Source organism: Triticum urartu, chromosome 6A, assembly GCF_056163025.1.
Source record: "Triticum urartu cultivar PI428250 chromosome 6A, HENAU_Tu73, whole genome shotgun sequence".
NCBI lineage: Eukaryota > Viridiplantae > Streptophyta > Magnoliopsida > Poales > Poaceae > Triticum > Triticum urartu.
The window spans coordinates 229,520,253-229,546,344 of record NC_141878.1 but is presented as its reverse complement, the minus strand read 5'-3'; positions in this window follow the sequence as shown (position 1 = coordinate 229,546,344).

Below are 26,092 nucleotides of genomic sequence, written 5' to 3'. Positions count from 1 at the left end.
ACAATCAAGGTCCGACTACGGAACCAAAATAAAAGAAGACTACCCCAAATGCTACACAGATCCCCGATCGTCCCGACTGGGCTCCATTGCTGATCAACTAGAAACGGAAACAACATAACAAACACGATCTTCATCGAGCTCCTGCAAGCTAGTTCTGGAAGTATATGTGAGTCACGGGGACTCAGCAATCTCACATCCTTGCGATCATTACTATTTAAGCTTATAGGAAGGGTAAAAGGTATTAGGTGGAGCTGCAGCAAGCGACTAGCATATATGGTGGCTAACATACGCAAAAGAGAGCGAGAAGAGAAGGAAAAAGCACGGTCAAACATCTACGATCAAGAAGTGATCCTAGAACAACCTACGTCAAGCATAACTCCAACACCATGTTCACTTCCCGGACTCCGCCGAGAAGAGACCATCACGGTTACACACGCGGTTGATGCATTTTAATTAAGGTCAACTTCAAGTTTTCTACAACCGGACATTAACAAATTCCCATCTACCCATAACCGCGGGCACGGCTTTCGAAAGTTCAAAACCCTGCAGGGGTGTCCCAACTTAGCCCATCACAAGCTCTCACGATCAACAAAGGATATTTCTTCTAGCGGGATGACCCGATCAGGCTCGGAATCCCGGTTACAAGACATTTCGACAATGGTAAAACAAGACCAGCAAAGCCACCCAGATGTGCCGACAAATCCCGATAGGAGCTGCACATATCTCGTTCTCAGGGCACACCGGATGAGCAAGACGTTGGGTGGGCGAGCCCAGAGTTGCCCCTGGTAGCTCCGGACATCGCTCAGTTGGACCAACACTTAGAGAAGCACTGGCCCGTGGGGGTTTAAATAAAGATGACCCTTGAGTCTGCAGAACCCAAGGGAAAGAAAAGGCTAGGGGGCGAATGGTAAAACAATGTTGGGCATTGCTGGAGGAGTTTTATTCAAGGCGAACTGTCAAGGGGTTCCCATTATAACCCAACCGCGTAAGGAACACAAAATCCGGGAACATAACACCGATATGACGGAAACTAGGGCGGCAGGAGTGGAACAAAACACCAGGCATAAGGCCGAGCCTTCCACCCTTTACCAAGTATATAGATGCATTAATTAAATAAGAGATATTGTGATATCCCAACAAGTAAACATGTTCCAACAACGAACAACATCTCCATGCTCCAACAAGGAACAAACTTCAATCTTCACTTGCAACTAACAACGCTATAAGAGGGGCTGAGCAAAGCGGCAACATAGCCAAACAACGGTTTGCTAGGACAAGGTGGGTTAGAGGCTTGGTTTAACAATATGGGAGGCATGATAAGCAAGTGGTAGGTATCGCAGCATAGGCATAGCAAAAGAGCGAGCAACTAGCAAGCAAAGATAGAAGTGATTTCGAGGGTATGGTCATCTTGCCTGAAATCCCGCAAGGAAGAAGAACGAGTCCATGAAGATGCCAAACGGACGTAGTCGAACGGGTCCTCACAATCACGACATTACCGGAACCAACCCGAAGAAGCAACACCGGAAAGAAGCACACAACATAGTAAACAAACCACACACGAACATGGTATGATATGCGGGATGCGGTATGCGATGCATATGCATGATTTGCAAAGGAATTATTGAACCTGGCTTCAACTTGGAAATCCAAGAGTGCCACTGGAAAGGTGAGGTGATTTCGGTTGAAAACGATATAAAGATCACCGGAATCGGATGCACGGTTTGGAAATGGCAAGCAAAACAAATATGGCACCGGTCTGCGATAAACAGCAAGTAGCCATCTAAATGCATCAAGATAGTTATGCTACAACACTCAAACATGGCAAAAAATACATGGCAGGGATCCACTCATGATGCTTGACAAAAGATGAACACTGAGCTACGGCTAAAACACTCATTAACAGGTTCAAACAAGCATGGCAAAAGTGCAAATGATAAGAGGTTTCAGACTTTGTGAAATTAACACAAGTTTGGAATTTATCATCAGGAAGCACACTTTAGAGCATGAAAACTACATGCTACAGGAACTTAACATGGCAAAGCAAGGCATGACATGAAGCTACTCAAATCACTTAACAAAAGTCCCTTAGTGACCTTGATCCAAAAGGGATCGGAAAATACAATTACAAGCATGTGAACATGGCAAAAACATAAACAGATCTCAGACTTGGTGAAAAACTGGAGCATGCAAAACAGTTAACGAGTAGGCATGTTTACAAGCTCGATGCACTCACTAAAGAGCATGGCATGACAAACTAAGCATACACCCATCAAGAATACATGGCATAGAAGCTAGACATGGCAAGAACAATAACATAGCATGCACGGATCAATAGCAACATCCTCGGCAAAATCGTAACAAGTCAACAATCTTCCAGGATTCACGATATAGCAAAAGTAGAGGTCGATTGACTCAAGCTAGGGTGCTCCATAAATGCAAACAAAGACATGGATGGATAGAGCACCACAATATTAACAAAACATCCTTACTGATCATCCTCAAAAGAGGCATGGATCACTAGGAAACAACATGAACATATGGCATAACGACAAAATCAGGACAAGGACTTGGTGAAATTCTAAGTCCCTGAAATCAGCATTACCGATTATGCTACTTTGCAAGCTTGTGCTAGTCATCACAAATATCACAAAAATAAATGGTAAGCACCTCTGTAAAGATGGCATGGCATATAACAAAACACATGTAGAGCTCAGGATCATAGCATGCACACATTAATCATGGCAAAAATGACAAAATGCCATTTGCTGAAACAGATCTGACAAAATACTCACATAGCCCTCTTCCAACAACATTTCGGGCATCAAGATGACCTCAAATGAAAATGATGCAATGAGATGAAATGATGTACTCGTCGAGACGAACATTTTGATATGCTACACGCACAAATCGGAGCAACGTGTGCAGAGTTATGACATGATGAATATGGCATAAAAATTATGGATTCGGGACTTAGCAGTTTTTCAGAAAAAAAACATGAGAGCGCTAGATAACTAAACAACGCACAGGTGGGGAATAGGGTGCTCACCCAATGGGCTCGGCCTAGGACGGGGAAGGACGGGCAGGCCAGCGCAGCTGGGCCGGAAGGAGCTGCGGGCCCACGAGAGAACGAGCGGGGCCCGAGACGGCGCTCGTCCTCCTCCTCCCGCTCGAGTAGGAGGGAGACGATGATGGCAGGGTTGGCGGCGGCGTGTTGGGTCTCCGGCGAGAGCTGCGACGGTCCGCGACGCACGGGAGACACCGGAAAACGGGCAGATCGGCGGCGGGGCATCCGGTTCGATGAACTGCAATGGCGGATCCGGGGTGAGGTAGGTGGCTCCCCCAGATCGGCGGCGGCGGGGCTTCTCGCAGCCTCCAAGCTCGGGCTCCGGCGAGCTTCTGCCGGAGCGATGACGGGGTCAGGCGAAGGGGCGGCGATGCAGGAGCGCTGCGGCCTCCGGTGAGGAGATGGCGGCGGCAGACGAAGGCGTGCGAGGCGCGAGGCACGGCGGTGGCGCTAGGTGTCCGGCGGAGAAGGTGGCGGCGCTCGGGCGTGGGTTTCGCGCACGTGGCGGCGGTTGGCGCGGGCTCCGCGCGGGCCGAGCGGGCTGCGGTGGTGGTTGGCCGGCGCGCATGCCACATGGCGAGGTGGGATTGGAGGGGAGAGGTGGAAGGGATGATGTGGCGGCCCCTGATTAGTGGAGGTGAGGTGGCCGGCGGCACGGACATGTCCGGGCGGCGCGTGGACGCGTCCGATGGCGCGAGGGGAAAGATTTTAGGGTTTGTACCGTGAATTTTTGGGGGAGGCCACATATTTATAGGTAGAGGGAGCTAGGAGAGTCCAAATGAGGTGCGGTTTTCGGCCACGCGATCGTGATCGAACGACCGAGATGATGGAGGAGGTTTAGGTGGGTTTTGGCCCACTTTGGAGGAGTGTTGGGCTGCAACACACACAAGGCATTTTCGGTCCCTCGGTTAACCGTTGGAGTATCAAACGAAGTCCAAATGGCACGAAACTTGACAGGCGGTCTACCGGTAGTAAAACAAGATCGCATGACAAGTCTCGGTCCATTCCGAAAAAGTTTAACACCCGCACACGAAAAAAGGTAGAAAGGGACACCGGATGACATAGGAGCGCCGGATTGCAAAACGGATAACGGGGAAAATGCTCGGATGCATGAGACGAACATGTATGCAAATGAAATGCACATGATGACATGATATGAGATGCATGACACGCAAGCAATGACAAGGCAACAACAGTGAATAACTGGAGGACACCTGGCACATCGGTCTCGGGGCGTTACAACACTCCACCACTAAGAGAGGATCTCGTCCCGAGATCTAGGATGGCACCGGAGGGAAAAAAACAGAAGAGAAAGAGAAGAAGGTAAAACTAAGTTGCTTCTTTGGCAAACGAGTGAAACCACGAGCTTTGAGAGGTTGAACAAATTGTAAGAAAGAAGGCAACAAAGAAGAACAAGGTTGAAAGAACTCCGTTAAGAAAGAGGAACAAGAAAGAATTGATTCGGGTAGCACTCCGATTGAAAAGTGGTACAAGACTTGATAAGACGAAAAGAAGTTGAGGAAAAAGGCACAACACTCCTGTTAAAAAATAAGATAGAGAGGGAAAAGAATGGTATAATTTGGGCAGCACTTCGACTGAAAATGGAAAGAACTGAACATGAACTTGACAAACAAGATGATGGGTTGAAGAGAGCAACATCACAAAGCCTCCGGCACAAAAGTAAGAATGGAATGGGATGAACGAAGGGAAACAAGATCTTGTAAGATCACGCTTACCACAAATGCTAGAGAGGAGTTGTTGGATTACCAACAACGAAAAGAGTAAGTTTGATATGGTCTTATGGAATACATCTCAAATTATGAGGTGACAACCTGCCACTCACGGGAAAAGAATTGGATTGATATGAACAAGGAGACGAGAAAGTATTTCACCAGGAGGATAAAGAAGAACTTGGGTCCTTTATAAGCACCATAGATAGCAACAATCCTTAGGGAAGGCTTTAGGTGAAATATAACCCAAGATAACTCCAAACAAGAGATTGATGGATTTAAAATATCTCATACTTGATAACTTGTGAATTACGAAACACGAAGGAAAATTATCAAGAATGACATAACACCACCTCCGATGATACGGTAGAAAGGATTGCACTTTGGAATGCAAGAAGAGGAATACTTGAACTCCTCTGAAAAGAAACTTGATGAACACTTCGAGAAGGAATTAAATCCTTGATGAACCATCATGTAGAGCCTCCAAGAAGAACTCCGGTAACAAAAGGATGATCAAACGAAAGGAAGGAGAAATTGAAAACACAAGGTGAAGCCTTGCGATGATTTAGAAGGAGCTTCACGACGAGACAATGCCGAAAGGCTTGGAACTCCGGAAAAGAAAGATGAACAAAAGAACTCAAGAATTTGACGAGCCTCCGGAATAGGGAATTGAGTTCACTCGATAAACAAGAATAAGAATTACATTATGCTTATCCTTCACCAATTAAATTGATGACAAGCAACGGATTTGACATACTACTTATTCTCGTAGAAAGGATTAAGATAGATATAGCGTCAACATGAAAGGTCTTCCATGAACCACCGGTCGGGTTGAAACAACGAATAAATTGATATGATGAATGAAGGAAGACAAAATCTTGGAAGAACCACCGTAAGAATTGAGAATGAACGAAAATACATGAGAGAGTTTAGATACAAGAGAACAAAGAGATCATGAACTGATTAGAGAATATACTTGAATGATGCACCGGTTAGATTTGGAGAATGAGAGCTGAAAGCTGGAATGAATAATCCTGAATTGATGGCCTTCAGATAAACAAACTGAAAAGACTCCTGAATTACTCTGGATAGGTGAAAAGAATTCCCATAATCAAAACAATTATGAGGAGATGGCAACAAGCTAGAATCACGAATTTTGAAGAGAATGGAGCAGGATTGAGAGAAAATCTTCTTCGGTCTTCAAATTTTGAATTACGACGAGAAATACCACCATGAATTGTTTAGACACTCCGGAAGAATCAAAACAAAGAGGTTGAGCCAATGATGAAAAGAATTCGACAGGTCTTGGGGAAAAAGATAAGAATGATGATAATTCATTCTTACGTCAAACTTTAAAGAATTTGAGGATAGCTCCGGGAAAATAAGAAGAGTCAGGTAAGATCCTGGGAAAAGACCTGTGGGTTAGGGCCCACTCAAGAGAAACACCGTTGAAATGATTTAAAAGAGAGGTTGCACCGGTTGAATTAAATGGCTTGAATGAGGTGACATCCTCGAAAGATCTTGAACGAAAGCAGAGTGGAAACACGAATCTTTTGAGATATCTTCGACACTCCGAAACAAATGAATAGCGAGGAGTAGATGATTAAGAGGTGCACCGGTATGAGAAGGTATTGAAATGAGGAAAAGATATGATCAACAAACCTTGTATTGGATCCGCCGGAGAAGAAAACGAGTGAAGAGTGACGAACTTGAAGCTCCGTTAGAATCTTCCTGAGAATCACCGGATAAGAACAATGACGGAAAAGGAATGGAGAGACTTCACAAGAATATAAAGGATACTTGATTAATACATCGGATTCCTTGAAGAAAAAGGGGTGGGAGGGTGGGAAAACAAAGGCAGCTTGGGACGAATGAAATGAACACCTTTGAGAAGAACTGAGATTGGATCTTGCAAATGTTGAAGTGATCGGATCCACTTGAAGAGAAGCACACCGGTTGAAAAGGATTGGCAAGACAATCTCGATGATCAAGAATGATTAGTATTCACATAGGAATATGAGAACACCATTTAGGAAAGATATGGAATCAACACTTGACATTGAAGAAACTCGAATACCACAACTCAAAACAAAACAAAGGATTGGCTTGCAGAATAAGCCGGAACAAACATAAGATAGAGATTTCGTCCGAAGTTTTCGTGGTGGGGCCTACACGGGCTCGATGGTACAGCACCATCATGTACAAGGCAGTGCACATGACATACGAAGCGTCCCCGAGTCGGCATAGCCAAGGACTCTTTAAGACACAACGAGACCACTGAAAAACCGACCGTGAATAGGCGGACCACTAGACGTCGAACCCCAATTTCATATCATACATCTGTCGGAAATATATCCTAAGAGCTACTTGAATTCCCACTTATAAACTCCTGAAACTTTCCGGTTATGCAATCAGGTGTTGGGGATACAGGGGAAGCATAATATCTCACTCAAACTAACAAATCCTACATCCAGCTGTATCCATCCTTCAACACATAACCAAGAAACCTTCGGAAATAATTTACCTCAACCTTCGAAAAGTATCCGTTATACGAGTTATGGCAATACTCCTGAACTCCCGCCCCAGTACTGGGTGGCGTCGAGGTTATCTCACGAACAACTGCATAAAAGAGATTTTCGATGTCGGCGAAACTAACTCAGGTATTGCAGAACTGCAACGATAAAATTGTGACGACAACACCTCGGAGCTCAACTCCCCGGGACACTACCACAACGCCTAAATGACAGGAGGCACCAAGAACAATGTTCTTGTCACAAAACCATCGGAATGATTCCAAGATACCCGTGTGATCCTAAATTTTTTTAGTGAAATTTGAGAAGAGAAGAGTCAAAACTCTACGTCAGGATGCCTCACCAGAGCGACGAATGGACTGAGGAGTAAAAAGAATTCCTAACTCTCCGATATAATAATTCCTAAATGACTCAAACCATTTCTAGACTCAATAACGCCAGCAATTCGATCAAGCAGGGGGCTCCTAAGGTTGGGGAAGGCTCTGATTACCAACTTGTAACACCCTCGATGCGGCTATATCTCCCACGTGTCGAAGCACGACTTAGAGGCATAACCGCATTGAAAGCAATGTCGCAAGTGAGATAATCTTCACACAACCCATGTAATACATAAGGGAAAAAGATACATAGTTGGCTTACAATCACCACTTCACACAATTACATGAATAAAGCATTACATCAACCAGATACAATCAAGGTCTGACTACGGAACCAAAATAAAAGAAGACTACCCCAAATGCTACAAAGATCCCCGATCTTCCCGACTGGGCTCCACTGCTGATCAACTGGAAACGAAAACAACATAACAAACACGATCTTCATCGAGCTCCTCCTTGAGCTTGGTTGCGTCATCTGCACGGTTCAACGGCACCTGCAAGTTGGTTTTGGAAGTATCTGTGAGTCACGGGGACTCAACAATCTCACACCCTCGCGATCAAGACTATTTAAGCTTATAGGAAGGGTAAAAGGTATTAGGTGGAGCTGCAGCAAGCGACTGGCATATATGGTGGCTAACATACGCAAAAGAGAGCGAGAAGAGAAGGCAAAAGCATGGTCGAACATCTATGATCAAGAAGTGATCCTAGAAAAACCTACGTCAAGCATAACTCCAACACCGTGTTCACTTCCCGGACTCCGCCGAGAAGAGACCATCACGGTTACACACGCGGTTGATGCATTTTAATTAAGGTCAACTTCAAGTTTTTTACAACCGGACATTAACAAATTCCCATCTGCCCATAACCGTGGGCACGGCTTTCAAAAGTTCAAAACCGTGCAGGGGTTTCCCAACTTAGCCCATCACAAGCTCTCACGGTCAATGAAGGATATTCCTTCTAGCGGGAAGACCCGATCAGGCTTGGAATCCCGGTTACAAGACATTTTGACAATGGTAAAACAAGACCAGCAAAGCCACCCAGATGTGCCGACAAATCCCGATAGGAGCTGCACATATCTCGTTCTCAGGGCACACTGGATGAGCAAGACGTCGGGTGGGCGAGCCCAGAGTTGCCCCTGGTAGCTCCGGACATCGCTCAGTTGGACCAACACTTAGAGAAGCACTGGCCCGGGGGGGTTTAAACAAAGATGACCCTTGAGTCTGCAGAACCCAAGGGAAAGAAAAGGCTAGGTGGCGAATGGTAAAACCAATGTTGGGCATTGCTGGAGGAGTTTTATTCAAGGCGAACTATCAAGGGGTTCCCATTATAACCCAACCGCGTAAGGAACACAAAATCCGGGAACATAACACCGATATGACGGAAACTAGGGAGGCAAGAGTGGAACAAAACACCAGGCATAAGGCCGAGCCTTCCACCCTTTACCAAGTATATAGATGCATTAATTAAATAAGAGATATTGTGATATCCCAACAAGTAAACATGTTCCAACAAGGAACAACATCTCCATGCTCCAACAAGGAACAAACTTCAATCTTCACCTGCAACTAACAACGCTATAAGAGGGGCTGAGCAAAGCGATAACATAGCCAAACAATGGTTTGCTAGGACAAGGTGGGTTAGAGGCTTGGTTTAACAATTTGGGAGGCATGATAAGCAAGTGTTAGGTATCGCAACATAGGCATAGCAAAAGAGCGAGCAACTAGCAAGCAAAGATAGAAGTGATTTCAAGGGTATGGTCATCTTGCCTGAAATCCCGCAAGGAAGAAGAACGAGTCCATGAAGAAGCCAAACGGACGTAGTCGAACGGGTCCTCACAATCACGACGTTACCGGAACTAACCCGAATAAGCAACACCGGAAAGAAGCACACAACATAGTAAACAAACCACACATGAACATGGTATGATATGCGGGATGCGATATGCGATGCATATGCATGATTTACAAAGGAATGATTGAACCTAGCCTCAACTTGGAAATCCAAGAGTGCCACTGGAAAGGTGAGGTCATTTCAGTTGAAAACGATATAAAGATCACCGGAATCGGATGCATGGTTTGGAAATGGCAAGCAAAACAAATATGGCACCGGTCTACGATAAACAGCAAGTAGCCATCTAAATGCATCAAGATAATTATTCTACAACACCCAAACATGGCAACAAGATACATGGCAGGGATCCACTCATGATGCTTGACAAAAGATGAACACTGAGCTACGGCTGAAACACTCATTAACAGGTTCAAACAAGCATGGCAAAAGTGCAAATGATAACAGGTTTCAGACTTTGTGAAATTAACACAAGTTTGGAATTTATCATCAGGAAGCACACTTTAGAGAACTTAACAAGGAAAATCAAGGCATGGCATGAAACTACTCAAAGCACTTAACAAAAGTCCCTTAGTGACCTTGAGCCAAAAGGGATCGGAAAATACAATTGCAAGGATGTGAACAGTTAACGAGTAGGCATGTTTACGAGCTCGATGCACTCACTACAGAGCATGGCATGATAAACTAAGCATACACCCATCAAGAATACATGCCATAGAAGCTAGACATGGCAAGAACAACAACATAGCATGCACGGATCAATAGCAACATCCTCGGCAAAATCGCTGACAAGTCAACAATCTGCCAGGATTCACGATATAGCAAAAGTAGAGATCGATTGACTCAAGCTAGGTTGCTCCATAAATGCAAACAAAGACATGGATGTATAGAGCACCACAATATTAACAAAACATAATTACTGATCATCCTCAAAAGAGGCACGGATCACTAGGAAACAACATAAACATATGGCATAACGACAAAATCAGGACAAGGACTTAGTGAAATTCTAAGTCCCTGAAATCAGCATTACCGATTATGCTACTTTGCAAGCTTGTGCTAGTAATCACAAATATCACAAAAATACATGGCAAGCACCTCTGTAAAGATGGCATGGCATATAACAAAACACATGTAGAGCTCAGGATCATAGCATGCACACATTAATCATGGCAAAAATGACAAAATGCCATTTGCTGAAACAGATCTGACAAAATACTCACATAGCCCTCTTCCAACAACATTTCGGGCATCAAGATGAGATCAAATGAAAATAATGCAATGAGATGAAATGATATACTCTTCAAGACGAACATTTTGATATGCTACACGCACAAATCGGAGCAACGAGTGTAGAGTTATGACATGATGAATATGGCATAAAAATTATGGATTCGGGGACTTAGCAGTTTTTCAGAAAAAAACATGCGAGCGCTAGATAACTAAATGACGCACAGGTGGGGAATAGGGTGCTCACCCAATGGGCTCGGCCCAGGATGGGGAAGGACGGGCAGGCAAGCGCGGCTGGGCCGGAAGGAGCTGCGGGCCCACAAGAGAACGAGCGGGGCCCGAGAGGGCGCTCGTCCTCTTCCCGCTCGAGTAGGAGGGAGACGATGATGGCAGGGGTGGCGGCGGCGCGTTGGGTCTCTAGCGAGAGCTGCGACGGCTGGGGACGCACGGGAGACACCAGAAAACGGGCAGATCGGCAGCGGGGCATTCGGATCGATGAACTGCAACGGTGGATCCGGGGTGAGGTAGGCGGCTCGCCCAGATCGGCGGCGGCGGGGCTTCCCACAGCCTCCAAGCTCAGGCTCCGGCGAGCTTCTGCCAGAGCGACGACGGGGTCAGGCGAAGGGGCAGCGATGCGGGAGCGCTGTGGCCTCCGGTGAGGAGATGGCGGCGGCAGACGAAGGCGTGCGAGGCGCGAGGCACGGCGGCGGTCGGCGGCGAGAACGTCAGGCGGCGGCGCTCGGGCGTGGGTCTCGCGCAGGTGGCGGCGGTTGGCGCGGGCTCCCGCGGGCTCCGCGCGGGCCAAGCGGGCCGCGGCGGTGGTTGGCCGGCGCGCATGCCACATGGCGAGGTGGGATTGGAGGGGAGAGGTGGAAGGGATGATGTGGCGGCCCCTGATTGGTGGAGGTGAGGTGGCCGGCGGCACGGACATGTCCAGGCGGCGCGTGGACGCGTCCGACGGCGCGAGGGGAAAGATTTTAGGGTTTGTACCGCGAATTTTTGGGGGAGGCCACATATTTATAGGTAGAGGGAGCTAGGAGAGTCCAAATGAGGTGCGGTTTTCGGCCACGCGATCGTGATCGAACGACCAAGATGATGGAGGAGGTTTAGGTGGGTTTTGGGCCACTTTGGAGGAGTGTTGGGCTGCAACACACACAAGGCCTTTTCGGTCCCTCAGTTAACCGTTGGAGTATCAAACGAAGTCCAAATTACACGAAACTTGACAGGCGGTCTACCGGTAGTAAAACAAGACCGCATGACAAGTCTCGGTCCAATCCGAAAACGTTTAACACCCGCACACGAAAAATGGTAGAAAGGGACACCGGATGACATAGGAGAGCCGGATTGCAAAACGGTCAACGGGGAAAATGCTCGGATGCCTGAGACGAACATGTATGCAAATGAAATGCACATGATGACATGATATGAGATGCATGACACGCAAGCAATAACAAGGCAACAACAATGAATAACTGGAGGACACCTGGCACATCGGTCTCGGGGCGTTACAGCACGCCTCCTCGTCTACCTGCGCAGCGGACACATCCCGTCAACTGACGCCTGCTCGCACGACACATGGGTCGTGCGGCAGCACCTATATTGTTTTTCTGTTTGGATGATTAATGCTGCCGCTTTATTGCTTAACCGGAGCATGGCACGTATCCATTGTTGGTCTGATGCTCACGGTTCAAATAAATAATCCGTTTGGGATATTGGTTCCCAATTATTAATAATCTCCCTTCTGTAATTAGATAAAGATTACATCAAAACTGGTCTCAAATTTGACAAAAAAAGTACAATGCGACTTGTATTGGTGTCCATATGACAACACGATCAGTTTCATGAACTTCAAATAAGTTCAGGATGTACTAGAATTTAAAAATCAAGATTCTCAACGTTTGAAATTTGTTGCACGGGGAGTAAACATGCACCCAGTGAGACACATGTGTTTTTGCAATCCATTTAGTTGCACTGTCACGTGTGCATGTAGCTCAAATTTGATTTTTGCCCATTATACACACAGAAAATCAATCAATCAATGTACTAAAATGTCTTAATGATCTCTATGATTTTTTTGAAATTAAAACGTCCCTCCTTTGGTAACATATATGTTCACCACGGGATAATTTATTTAACATGCATCGTAGTGGTGGTGGATTCGTGGTCTGTGTGTGGGTGTGTGCAGCTGGGGGTGGCGGGTGGATCGCAGTACACTACGAGTTGTGAGCCACCATGTGGGTTGGCCGTTTTGTTAGGCAGGCTGGTGCCACATCAGAGTCGTGAAATCATTGTTTAAAACATTACAAAACCCTTTCATACATAAATGTTTTGGTTGTCCTACATGACACTTGATACTCACATGTCATGCTTTCTGTGGGCCTGCGAGGTCGTCGTCCATCACTTTGACGAACAGCCAGCAGTGAGGTTAATTTGACCAACAAGGTAGAATCTTTTTTGTTTTTGTTATGGTGGTATATAGTACCTGTCGAAGAGGTGGGAGGGGACTAGAATATATACTATACGTACGCATCCGTGAACAAGTACACCTCACTCAGTGTGTGGAATTATTGGTTTCCTAGGCACGTGCCACATCAAAATTGTGAAATTGGCTATTCAAACATCACACAACACCTTTTTGGGCCACATGCATATCCTAGCTAGGACACTCACGTGTGACGCTTCCATCTGTGGGCCCATGAGGCCATCGTCTATGCATGCATGCATCACTTTGACCTACATCAGGAGAGGTTAATTAATTTCACCAACGATGAGGATTCTTTTGGGTTGTACATATATTACGGCAGGAGCATATAGTATGCGGTGAAGAGGGGGGAAGGGGACCATCATATGAAGTACACTTGATAAACCTCGCTCTATGTGGGTGCTTGGTTTACGGTTTTTGAGGCTTGTGGCACATCAAAGTTGTGCATTTTGGGTATTCAACATATATATGTTTGGCCCACATGCAAAGTGGTGGTGGTTGTCCTCTCGCACCCACCTAAGCGGTAATCAGCGATATCGATGCTTTCCATCTGTGGGCCCGCTTAGTCCATCACTACTTTTTGCCTGACAACAAGAGAGGTTAATTTTACTTAGGAGGGGATTATTATTTTTGCCCTAGGATGACATGCATGATACGGTTTGAGCACACACACATGCATGTGTACGCATGAATCCCTCCCATCGAGTCGAAGTGGCTAGTAAAACAACACATCATGAACCGATATTGCTGTGTGGGGAGCTAGTTCATGATTTTTGACACACGTGCCACATTAATGTTCTGTATTCAAACATGCATGCACGCATCACCTCCATACATATGCATGTAGTGGTTGCCTTCGAATGGTACACTCCCTCGCGTGGTTATCGGTAACAAGCTTATATATATATATTCATGGGCCCGTGTGGACATCCATGACCACCTTGACCAACAACAAGATAGGTTACCATGGCGGATTCTTCATTTGGTTCGTGTTATCGTTGTATAGGTCATGGTGAGATTCAGATCTTAAGTTTGAGCCCATATACTATACACGCATGCATGCATGAATCCCTATCGTTGTCTTGAAGTGTGGTGTAACATACATATGCATCATCAACCTAACCCTCACTTAGTGTGGGGATTTCTAGTTCAAATCATGGTGCCACATCAAAGTTGTTCCATTGTTACACAAAAACACACCTCTCCATACATATGTTTGGGCCACACACATGCAGTGGTTGTCTTCGGGGACTAGCTACTTACGTGATTATTGGCGAGCTAGCCCATCTCCGGGGTCGCATGGACGGCCATCACTTTGACCAACAACAAGAGAGAGGTTGTATGACCAAGGTGGATTGTTTTTGGTCCGTTTTATGATCCATCTTGGTGAGATATGCCTCTCTGGCCCGCCGACTAAAAGTGTGTGTGTGGGGAGGGGGGGGGTTGCTACTTGGCACTTTGCTAGGTGAACCTCGGTTGGGGGGCATGCATTCATAGCTTAGGATTCCCTTCATGGTGACAGAAGGGAGGGGGATGCTAGCTACTTCGCACTTTGCTAGGTGAACCTCGGTTGGGGAGGAGGGGGCATGCATTAATTGCTTAGGATTCCCTTCGTGCCGACACGAGGGGGGAGGGCTGCTAGATACTTTGCACTTTGCTAGGTGAACCTCGGTTGGGGTGGGGGCCATGCATTCATAGCTTAGGATTCCCTTCGTACCGACACGAGGGAGGGGGCTCCTAGCTACTTCGCACTTTGCTAGGTGAACCTCGGTTGGGGGGGGGGGCATGCATTCATAGCTTAGGATCCCCTTTGTGCCATCATGAGGGAGGGGGGCTACTAGCTACTTTGCACTTTGCTAGGGTGAACCTCGATTGGGGGGCATGCATTCATAGCTTAGGATCCCCTTCGTGCTGACACGAGGGAGGGGGCTGCTAGCTACTTCACACTTTGCTAGGGTGAACCTCAGTTGGGGGGGGTCATGTATTCATAGCTTAGGATTCCCTTTGTGCCGAAACAAGGGAGGGGGGCTGATAGCTACTTCGCACTTTGCTAGGGTGAACCTCGGTTGGGGGGCATGCATTCATAGATTAGGATTCCCTTCGTGCCGACACGAGGGAGGAGGCTGCTAGCTGCTTTGCAGTTTGCAAGGTGAATGAACCTCGGTTGTTGGGCATGCACTCATAGATTAGGATTCCCTTCGTGCCGACACGAGGGAGGAGGGGAGCTGCAAGCTACTTTGCACTTACCTAGGTGAACCTCGGTTGGGGGGGAGGGGCATACATTCATAGCTTAGGATTCCCAATTCGTGCCAACACGAGGGGGGTTTGGGGCAAGCAATACTATGCGCTTTGCGAGAGAGGTGCCACATCGAAGTTGCATTTGGTATTTGAAAATCAAACCACCCTTTTGATATATAAATTTGGTCCACAAACAAGTGTGTCCGTGTTCTGACCCTCTCCCGCGTCATTTTTCGCCAAATTTATGAACATTAGACAAGTCGGATGACGTAACAGACACGGTTCACTCAAACTGACCGTGTGCCACACCGGTGCCCCTGTCACGCACACATCTGCATAATACATTGGGCACCACGAGGGTCCACCTCTCAAAAATATCTGCCCGCCTCGAGGGTTTTCTGTTTCGTAACACACGGTTGTTATCTCCGGACCGTGTGCGATGTTTCTTGTTCCCAATCCCGCCTGCATCCCTGGCAAATATCTGCCTGCCTCGAGGGTTTTTCTATTTCATAACACACGGTTGTTATCTCCGCACCGTGTGTGATGCATAATCATCAAAAATTCCAATAGCCCGGCATTTCACTCCCACATTTGACTCCTGCGTAGTAAAATTTTCAGTAACCGCGTCATTTCCTCAAACACCCCCCTCCACACACACACACACACACAACACACACACACACACCACTAAAACCTCCTCCCTCGCTCGAAACACTAGCAAGGTCCCCGCTGTCGTTGCCACCGCAAGGCATCCATTGTCAACATCTGCTGGTTGGCCCGTGCAGCCTACCCACCGATCTCCAAACCCGGGCCGCCCTGAGTTTCTTAGATGACACCTGTCAAACACCCCCTTTCCCACAGATCCCCATCCCCCACTCCAGAGCATCGCAGCCTAAGCCCGGCTACGCATCCCATGGAGCTCGAGGAGCGACTGGCCCAAAAGAGGTGTGTAGGGGTCTCTTCGCCCGACATCGCCGAGGAAGTTGACGACCATTACTGGCGGCAGGCACTCAAGCAGCGGGCTAGAGTGTGCGGGCATGTCTCGTCCGCCGGGCACGACATTGAGGTCATCGACAACGATGGTATAAGGCGGGCTATGTCACAGGTTAAGTGGCCCACCCCAACCCCTCAGGTTCAACCATCGTCGATCTCATCCATGGCCTCGCTGCCGATCTCCTCTCGCTGGCTATCAACAATTTGCCATTCTACATCACTATCAAGCCCCTTTTGTCATTTCTGAAGGATATGTTCTGCGACGCTGGCTTGGGATCCACAGCTTCCAAGTCAGACCTCATCGACGGCGACCACGAGGAGGGCACCCTCTCCGGCTCTTCCAAGGGGAAAGTGCCTATCTGCGACATCAAGGAGGGCACCCTACAGCCGTGCTCTTCCAAGGGGAAGGAGCACATCTGCGACAACATGGAGCGCATCCAAGGTCCGTGCTCTTCCCACGGGAACGAGCCCATCTGTGAGAAGTTAGGAAACCCATGATTTTTTTGTCGTGCCTCTTCATAGGGGGAAACCCATGATTTGTTTTGTCGAGTCCCTTTTGTAGTGTAGTGAGAATATGTCCAATTTTAATTGCTATATCTGCTTGTTTGCAGTATGCCTTGTTTATTTTAGTTGTTCACAATATGATGCTCTATATGTGCAATTATTTACTGTGCAGTACATTTCATCAATCCAGTTTTAAACATACCGATAGGAATGCATATATTTGCTTGTAGTTAAGCCTGTTATAGCTAGCATATGCCTCTTTCAAAGTTTTTTGATTGTCCGGTTGTTTGTACTTAGCATATGTCCATTTTCAAATGCTATCTTTGGTTGTTCATAGTATGCCTTGTTTATTCCAGTTATTCACAACGTGATGTTCTATATGTGCAAGTATGAACTGTTGTGCTTAACATGCTTCTTGATGTACCTACACAGGATAATTTTGGGAACAACTGATGTTTTCCATCGAGGTTAGTTTCATCCCATGGCTTATATCTGCTCATTGTTCAGGATATCAGTAGCTGGTACTATATAGGCCGACGACTGATAAGGGACTAGTCGGTGAATCGGAATTTTAACTGAATATATCTGCAAACCATTTATCGTTAGGTTAACTATGGCCATATGTAATATATCTGAGGCTACATAGCAACATGCACTGTACTTAATGTCTAGATATGCAATCCTAGGCTACATAGCAACAAGGAAGAGTGTTACATTAATGTTCTAATGATGTCTAGATATACGTAGAAGAGCAGCGGCAACAACAACACAACCCTGTTTGGATACTCAACTTAGCTAGAGGTTAGAGTTAGTTTCTAGCTCATTACTAACCCTGAACTAACTCCATCCAAAGAGTTGTTTGGATGGCAGAGCTAGATTGACAATAAATGCACTAGGAGAACTAGTTCCAATTAGCTCCTGTTGGGTTGGATAGTTTTTTGGGGTGGGTTATAGATGCAACTAGCTCAAACTAGCCCTCATGTTTAAATGTACTTTAGAGCTATTTGAGCCAGAACTAGCTCAAAATAACTGTAACCCCTGGATACAGCAGCAGTTAATCAGCCAATAATTTGTAAGAATGCACTAAACTCCTTCCGGCCCATAATATAAGATGTTAATTCATCTAATATGTGAGTATATTTGATGTTATAAGATACTCCCTTCTTTCCTAAATATTTGTCTTTTTAAATATTTCAAATGGACTACCACATACAGATGTATATAGAAATATTGTAAAAGAGTGTTGTACTACATCATTGTTCAATTGCTGTTTAGCTTCTAATATTAACTTGGTGCTTTTAGGTACATATGTCATTGGTAAAGATCCGCGCTTCGACCCTTTCTGCGTTTCGGGCAATAAGATATCGATGAACCAGCATCAAGTGAGGAAGCTGATAAAGATTGTTGGTAAAATGGGTCCAAAGATGGCAATTAAACTATTTGTTTACACTTTATCCAAGACAACAGCGAACTGCAGGATGATAAGTAAGAACTCAGCAGCCTTCTTTTTAATGCCCATAATGAGTTGTGTTAGATGACAATGTCAGAATCTTTTTCCTTTGCATTGGTTGCCAAAGAAGTTTACTCAAGATTACCTCTCAAACTACATGATTGGTGGGCATGCAAAGGTTAAAGTATTTCTACCAGAACACGATGATTATCTAGATGTTTTCATGAAGATCGTGAAGGATGGGTAGTCGGACCTGACAAGGGATTGGACTAGAGTTGTGCGTGCCTTCTGCATGGAGGAGGGCACGATATGGGCATTCCGCTTCACCTTGTACAACAACTAGAATATATTTTGCCTCTTTCTTTACTATCTTTAATAGTACAAGTATACAACTGTGGTTCATCATTCTTTATTTGGTTCTTATGTAATTCTTGAACATATTTACCTATGAATCGAATAATGCATTGGTTGTTTGAACCTGGTTGATATGAACAAAGCTGTAGCATACATTCAAATTCAAATTCAAATCTGTTACAATTTGAAATAGCAGCAATTAAATTATAGTGAAGTTACACTCTTCAGGTTGTTACGGCACACACGGTTGGTAAAGCACAAACGTTTGCGATATACACCATAATCCGAGACGGTTCACACAGAGGAAACGTGTGCAAGCATGCACACAGTTGCCGTTTCCAAAGTGTGTGCGATTTCAGACAATATCACAAACGATGCGGGCAAACTAAACGTTTGTGTTAGTTGCCTTATCGTACACGATTCGCAACCATGAAATGGTTCTGATGAAGTATGCATCATAAACATTGCACCACAGAATAGCGTCTGCAAAAGTTGTCGTGTACGACGATTTTACGACGGTTCGACGTTTCGTAATCCTGTCCGACACTCGTATGAAGATTAGCTAATCTTCTTAACAGTGAACCGTTTGTGATGGGCCACGCAACGTACACGTTCTATAATAGTACACGTTCTATAATAGTGGGCCGTTTGTGATAAACCGCACACCGTAAATGTAGCACCACAGAATACCGACTGCGATGGCAATGCGAGCAGAAACGAGTTGGAGTACTGTAGGGTCCCTATCCCCGACGATTTCTTGGTCGTGTGGGAAGGACCCCCCTATCGCCCACACTCACTTGGCGACGGTTCCAAATGCTGTTGCGGAAAGGGGTTAAAACCCGTTTGTTTAGGACCGACGTGCACCAGTGCAAGCATCATCATTTCCCCTCCATGCATCACCACCTCTCCTTCTCTTTCTTTCTTTTCGCAAGTGTCATTTTTCACTCCTCCATTAATGTCCAACTTTTCCCCAAAATTCTAGCACCATGTCATAAACCTCTCTGCCAAATTTAAGCTAATTTGAAGTTATTTTGGTTAGGTTTCAAAATGGCTCAAGTTTGAATTTAATTCAAACTTGAATTATTTTAACCTTTAAAAATGTCCAAACAAATTTTATTAAATTGATCACAACTCCAGGAGCTTGAGTATATTTTCATTATTCTCAAATTCCTCTCCAATTCCCCTGTGCTTTTCTTTTTCATTTTCTGTTTGAGGAAAAGGTTAAAAACAAAGCAGCAGCAGCCACCTGGGCCTCGGCCTCCAGGCCAGCCCAACTAACCCCGCGCTTGCGAGCCTAGTCAGCCCGCGCGCTCCCTTCCCCTGCTTTTTCTCACCCAGGCGCGCACGCACCCCCGCTGCCCCGCCGACACGTGGCCAAGGCGGCCCCGCTGGTCAGCGAACCCCTGTAGCCCGCACCCACCTTTCCCCTTCCTTGGCCCCCTGGCCATGCACGCGCATGCCGTGGCCGAGCGCGTCACCATGCTCCACCCGCTCGCCCTGGCCCCTTTTAAACCCCCTTGAGGGAGTCCTGGATTAGGGGGTGTTCGGATAGCCGGACTATACCTTTAGCCGGACTCCTGGACTATGAAAATATAAGATTGAAGACTTCGTCCCGTGTCCGGATGGGACTTTCCTTGGCGTGGAAGGCAAGCTTGGCGATGCGATATTCAAGATCTCCTACCATTGTAACCGACTCTGTGTAACCCTAACCCTATCCGGTGTCTATATAAACTGGAGGGTTGTAGTCCGTAGAGGAAAAACTCCATACACAATCATACCATAGGCTAGCTTCTAGGGTTTAGCCTCCTTGATCTCGTGGTAGATCTACTCTTGTACTACCCATATCTTCAATATTAATCAAGCAGGAGTAGGGTTTTACCTCCATCGAGAGGGCCCGAACCTGGGTAAAACAAAGTGTCCCCTGTCTCCTGTTACCATCTGGCCTAGACGCACAGTTCGGGACCCCCTACCCGAGATCCGCCGGTTTTGACACCGATATTGGTGCTTTCATTGAGAGTTCCTCTGTGTCGTCGCCTTCAGGCCCGATGGCTCCTTCGATCTTCAACAATGATGCGGTCCAGGGTGAGACTTTTCTCCCCGGACAGATCTTCGTCTTTGGCGGCTTCGCACCGCGGGCCAACTCGCTTGGCCACCTTGAGCAGATCGAAAGCTACGCCCCTGGCCATCAGGTCAGGTTTGGAAGCCTAAACTACACGCTTGACATCTGCAGAGACTTGATCTTCGACGAATTCGAGCCACAGCCAAGTGGGCCGCACTGTCTTGATGGGCATGATATAGCTCTGCCGCCGAACAGCGCCTTGGAGGCCGCACACGCATCGGTTTTGACCATTAATTCGGAACCTACTGCGCCGATCGAGGATCAGCGGTTGGACGCTGCCTCAGGGGCTGTGATCTCAGAGGCGATCGAGCCGAACTCCAGCCCCGCACTCCGCATGGCCCGTGACTCCGAGGAGCCGGATTCCTCTCCGAACTCCGAGCCCCCCGCGCCCCTGCCAATCGAATCCGAGTGGGCGCCGGTAATGGAGTTCACCGCAGCGGACATCTTTCAGCATTCGCCTTTTGGCGACATCCTGAATTCTCTTAAGTCTCTCTCTTTATAAGGAGAGCCCTGGCCGGACTACGGTCAGCAAGGGTGGGATACAGACAGTGAGGAAATTCAAAACCCACCCACCACCCACTTTGTAGCCACTGTCGACGATTTAACCGACATACTTGACTTCGGCTCCGAAGACATCGACGGCATGGACGACGATATAGGAGACAAACAGGAACCAGCACCTGTAGGGCGCTGGAAAGCCACCTCGTCATACGACATATACATGGTGGATAGTCCAAAAGATGGAGATGGCGATGGAACAGCGGGGGGTGATGCCCCCAAGAAACAGCCAAAGCGCCGGCGTCAGTGCCGCCGCTCTAAATCCCGCCAAAGCAAAAACGGTGATTCCGGCACGGGAGATAATACTACCCCGGAGAGTGCCGAAGAACACCCACCTCAGCAAGATTTGGCACAGGAAGATGGAGAAGTCAGCCCTCATGAGAGAGCGGCAGACCAAGAGGTCGAGGATGATAACTATACGCCTCCCTCCGAACACGAGGCAAGCCTCGATGATGACGAATTCGTCATACCATCAGACCCCGCTGAACAAGAGCGTTTTAAACGCAGGCTTTTAGGCACGGCAAGCAGCCTCAAGAAAAAGCAGCAACAGCTTAGAGCTGCCCAAGATTTGCTAGCTGACAGATGGACTGAAGTCCTTGCGGCCGAAGAGTATGAACTCGAACGCCCCTCCAAGAGTTACCCGAAGCACAGGCCGCTACCCCGATCAGAGGAGGAAGCACCTACATCACCAGCGCATGACATGGCAGACCGGGCACCCCGTGGCCGTGACAGAGAGGTCGCTCAGCCCTCCACCCAAGCCATGCCCCGACGCCGCACAACTAAGGCGCGAGAAAATGCACCCGACCTGCGAGATATACTGGAGGATAAAGCAAGACAAACAAGATCGATCTATGGATCGCGCAAGCGCCCTACGGCATGTGACAATGATCTTCACTCCGGATACAACAAATCCGGCCGGGCCAAACACAACAGACATAGCTCTTCCGAGCTGAGTTGTGATATAGCCCAGTACAGAGGCGCCGCACACCCGCTATGCTTCACGAATGAAGTAATGGATCATAAAATCCCAGAGGGCTTCAAACCCGTAAACATCGAATCATACGATGGCACCACAGACCCGGCGGTATGGATCGAGGACTATCTCCTTCACATCCACATGGCACGCGGCGATGATCTACACGCCATCAAGTACCCCCCGCTCAAACTTAAAGGACCGGCCCGGCATTGGCTTAATAGCTTGCCAGCAGACTCAATCGGTTCTTGGGAGGACCTGGAAGCCGCATTCCTCGATAACTTCCAGGGCACTTACGTGCGACCGCCGGATGCCGACGACTTAAGCCACATAATTCAGCAGCCAGAAGAATCAGCCAGACAATTCTGGACATGGTTACTAACAAAGAAAAACCAGATAGTCGACTGTCTGGACGCAGAGGCCCTAGCAGCCTTCAAGCATAACATCCGCGACGAGTGGCTTGCCCGACACCTGGGACAGGAAAAGCTGAAATCCATGGCAGCACTCACGACACTCATGACCCTCTTTTGCGCGGGAGAAGACAGCTGGCTGGCTCGTAGTAACAACTTATCAAAGAACCCTGGTAATTCGGATACCAAGGACAAAAGTGGCAGGACACATCGGAATAAGAAAAAACGCCGCGTTAAGAGCGACAGAAATGAAGACACGACAGTCAACGCTGGATTCAGAGGCTATAAATCCGGTCAGCGGAAACAGCCATTCAAAAAGAATACTCAGGGCCCATCCAGGTTGGACCGAATACTCGATCGCTTGTGCCAGATACATGGCACCCCCGAAAAGCCAGCCAATCACACTAACAGGGATTGTTGGGTGTTCAAGCAGGCAGGCAAATTAAGAGCCGAAAACAGAGACAAGGGGCTGCACAGCGACGATGAGGAGCCCAAGCCGCCGAACAACAATGGACAGAAGGGCTTTCCCCCACAAGTGCAGATGGTGAACATGATATACGCAACCCACATTCCCAAGCAGGAGCGGAAGCGTGCGCTGCGGGACGTATACGCGATGGAGCCAGTCGCCCCAAAATTCAACCCATGGTCCTCCTGCCCGATCACTTTTGACCGAAGGGACCATCCCACTAGCATCCGTCATGGCGGCTTCACCGCATTGGTCCTTGACCCAATCATAGACGGATTTCACCTCACAAGAGTCCTCATGGACGGCGGCAGTAGCCTGAACCTGCTTTATCAGGACACAGTGCGGAAAATGGGCATAGATCCCTCAAGGATCAAACCGACAAGAACGACCTTTAAAGGCGTTATACCAGGTGTAGAGGCCAACTGTACAGGCTCAGTAACACTTGACGTGGTCTTCGGATCCCCGGATAATTTCCGAAGCAAAGAGTTAATCTTCGATATAGTCCCGTTTCGCAGTGGCTATCACGCCCTGCTCGGACGAACCGCATTCGCAAAATTCAATGCGGTGCCGCATTAGGCATATCTCAAACTCAAGATGCCAGGCCCTCGAGGAGTAATCACGGTCAATGGAAACACCGAGCGCTCCCTCCATACGGAGGAGCATACGGCGGCTCTCGCAGCGGAGGTACAAAGTAGCCTTCTTAGGCAATTCTCCAGTCCGGCCATTAAAAAGCCAGACACTGCCAAGCGCGCCCGGAGTAACCTACAGCAGGACCGCCTGGCACACTCTGAGCAAGCGTAGCAATACGGCCCCAACCCCAGCTCTCGCAACATAGCGAAACCAGTACTCCGCGTACATAACTACGCCCTTGAAATACCATGCGCACAGGGGAAGCGGCACAATAAAGGCACGCCCAAAATATGGCTTAAAACGTACCAGGGGCTGCCGGATTCTTTTTTTTAAATTTTTTCTTACTTTCAGGACTCCATACTTCGGACGACCTGTTCGGCAATACGACTGCCGCACAAACGATGCAAGATCCAGGGAGGCAGACAAGCCATGCCGCATTATGGAATCCCCAGGTGGTCTCTGTTACGAGCGGTATACCTGTTTTAAATAAAATTCCGCGGCCTACCCCTGGCCAGGACATACTGAATAGTCCAATATCTTTTGCTTACCGCATTATTTGTATCATTCGGCTTTGATAAACAGCCTCTCCGTAAACAATGCTTAGCTTTTTGTCTATTTTTTGCATTACTCTTTTCATATATATGTTCATTAATGACATGTTGCACCCGTACACTATGGTACGACAAGTACGCCAGGGGCTTCAGTACCCTTTAATATGGTGTGAGAAGTCCGTACACTTTCACAAGTGCGGCACCCCGAACTTATAGCACTATATGCATCGGCTCTGAATCATGATTTGGGTCAATAGTTGGGTTTGCCCGGCTCCTATGTTTTGGTGCCTTACGTTCCGCTATATCGGCTAAGGTAGCACTAGGAGAACCACTGCGATTGTGCCCCGGTTGAGCTGGGTTAAGCACCTCAGTGGAGAAAGCTAAAACTGACTATCATGATGAGGCGAGAGACCGGTCGCTGTTCGAGTGGTTTTTCGGGTCCCTAAAGGCCTATGCCGCTTCGAGCGAGGAGCTGGATAACCCTAGCCAAGGCGTGGATAGCGCCCCGAACTCGGTCTTCCGAACTAGGGGCTTCGCCGAAATTTAAAATTATAACGTTCTATGGCTAAGTGAGAGTGTTCAAGCATTATAGTCCGATTGCCTCGTTCGCCGTGCTGAGCGCCTCCCTCGAAGGACCCAACCATGGGAAAAAGAGCACCCAGGTTTATCACCGAACACCCCAGCACTAGTGGCATGGGGGCAGAAGCCGACGACTGGCCATCTCTCAATATTTTGATAAACGGCCGCACAGAAAATAATATTTTAAATTCAACAAGCATTTCTTAAAGCGCCTATGAACAAGTTTTCAGCGCACAGGATAAAAACGAGCGAAGTTTATTCAAAAATTACATCCTTGGTACATTCATCTGCCACAAGGCAAGGGCTTGCGATGCTCCTTCCCCGGCGGCGGCCCGTCCTTCACAAGCTTCTCACCGTCTAGCTTACCCCAGTGCACCTTTACACGGGCAAGGGCCCTATGGGCACCTTCGATGCAGACGGAGCGCTTGAGGACCTCGAGCCTTGGATAGGCCTCCACCAGCCGCCGCACCAGCCCGAAGTAGCTCCCAGGAAGGGCCTCTCCGGGCCACAACCGAACTATGAAGCCCTTCATGGCCTGTTCGGCCGCCTTGTGGAGTTTGACAAGCTGTTTCAGCTGGTCGCTAAGGGCACAGGGTGTCCGGCCTCAGCATACTGAGACCAGAACACCTTCTCCGTCGAGCTTCCCTCTTCAGCTCGGTAGAATGCGGCGGCATCGGATACGCTGCGGCGAAGATCTGCGAATGCCCCTGGAGAACTCCGGATTCGGGTAAGTAACAAGTAGTTTACTTTTATATTTCTGCTTTGCATAAAGAATGCCTTACCCGCTGCTATCTTCTTTATATCCTCCAACTCTCAGAGGGTCTTTTGGGCTTCGGCCTTGGCAGACTTGGCAGTCTCAAGGGCCGCCGCGAGCTCGGACGCTTGGGTCTCTGACTCAAGCTCCAAACTCTCATGTTTTCTCATGAGAGCCTGAAGCTCTTGCTGCACCCCGCCGACCTGCGCCCCAAGTTTTTCTCGCTCGGTGCGCTCCGCGGCCATTTTCTT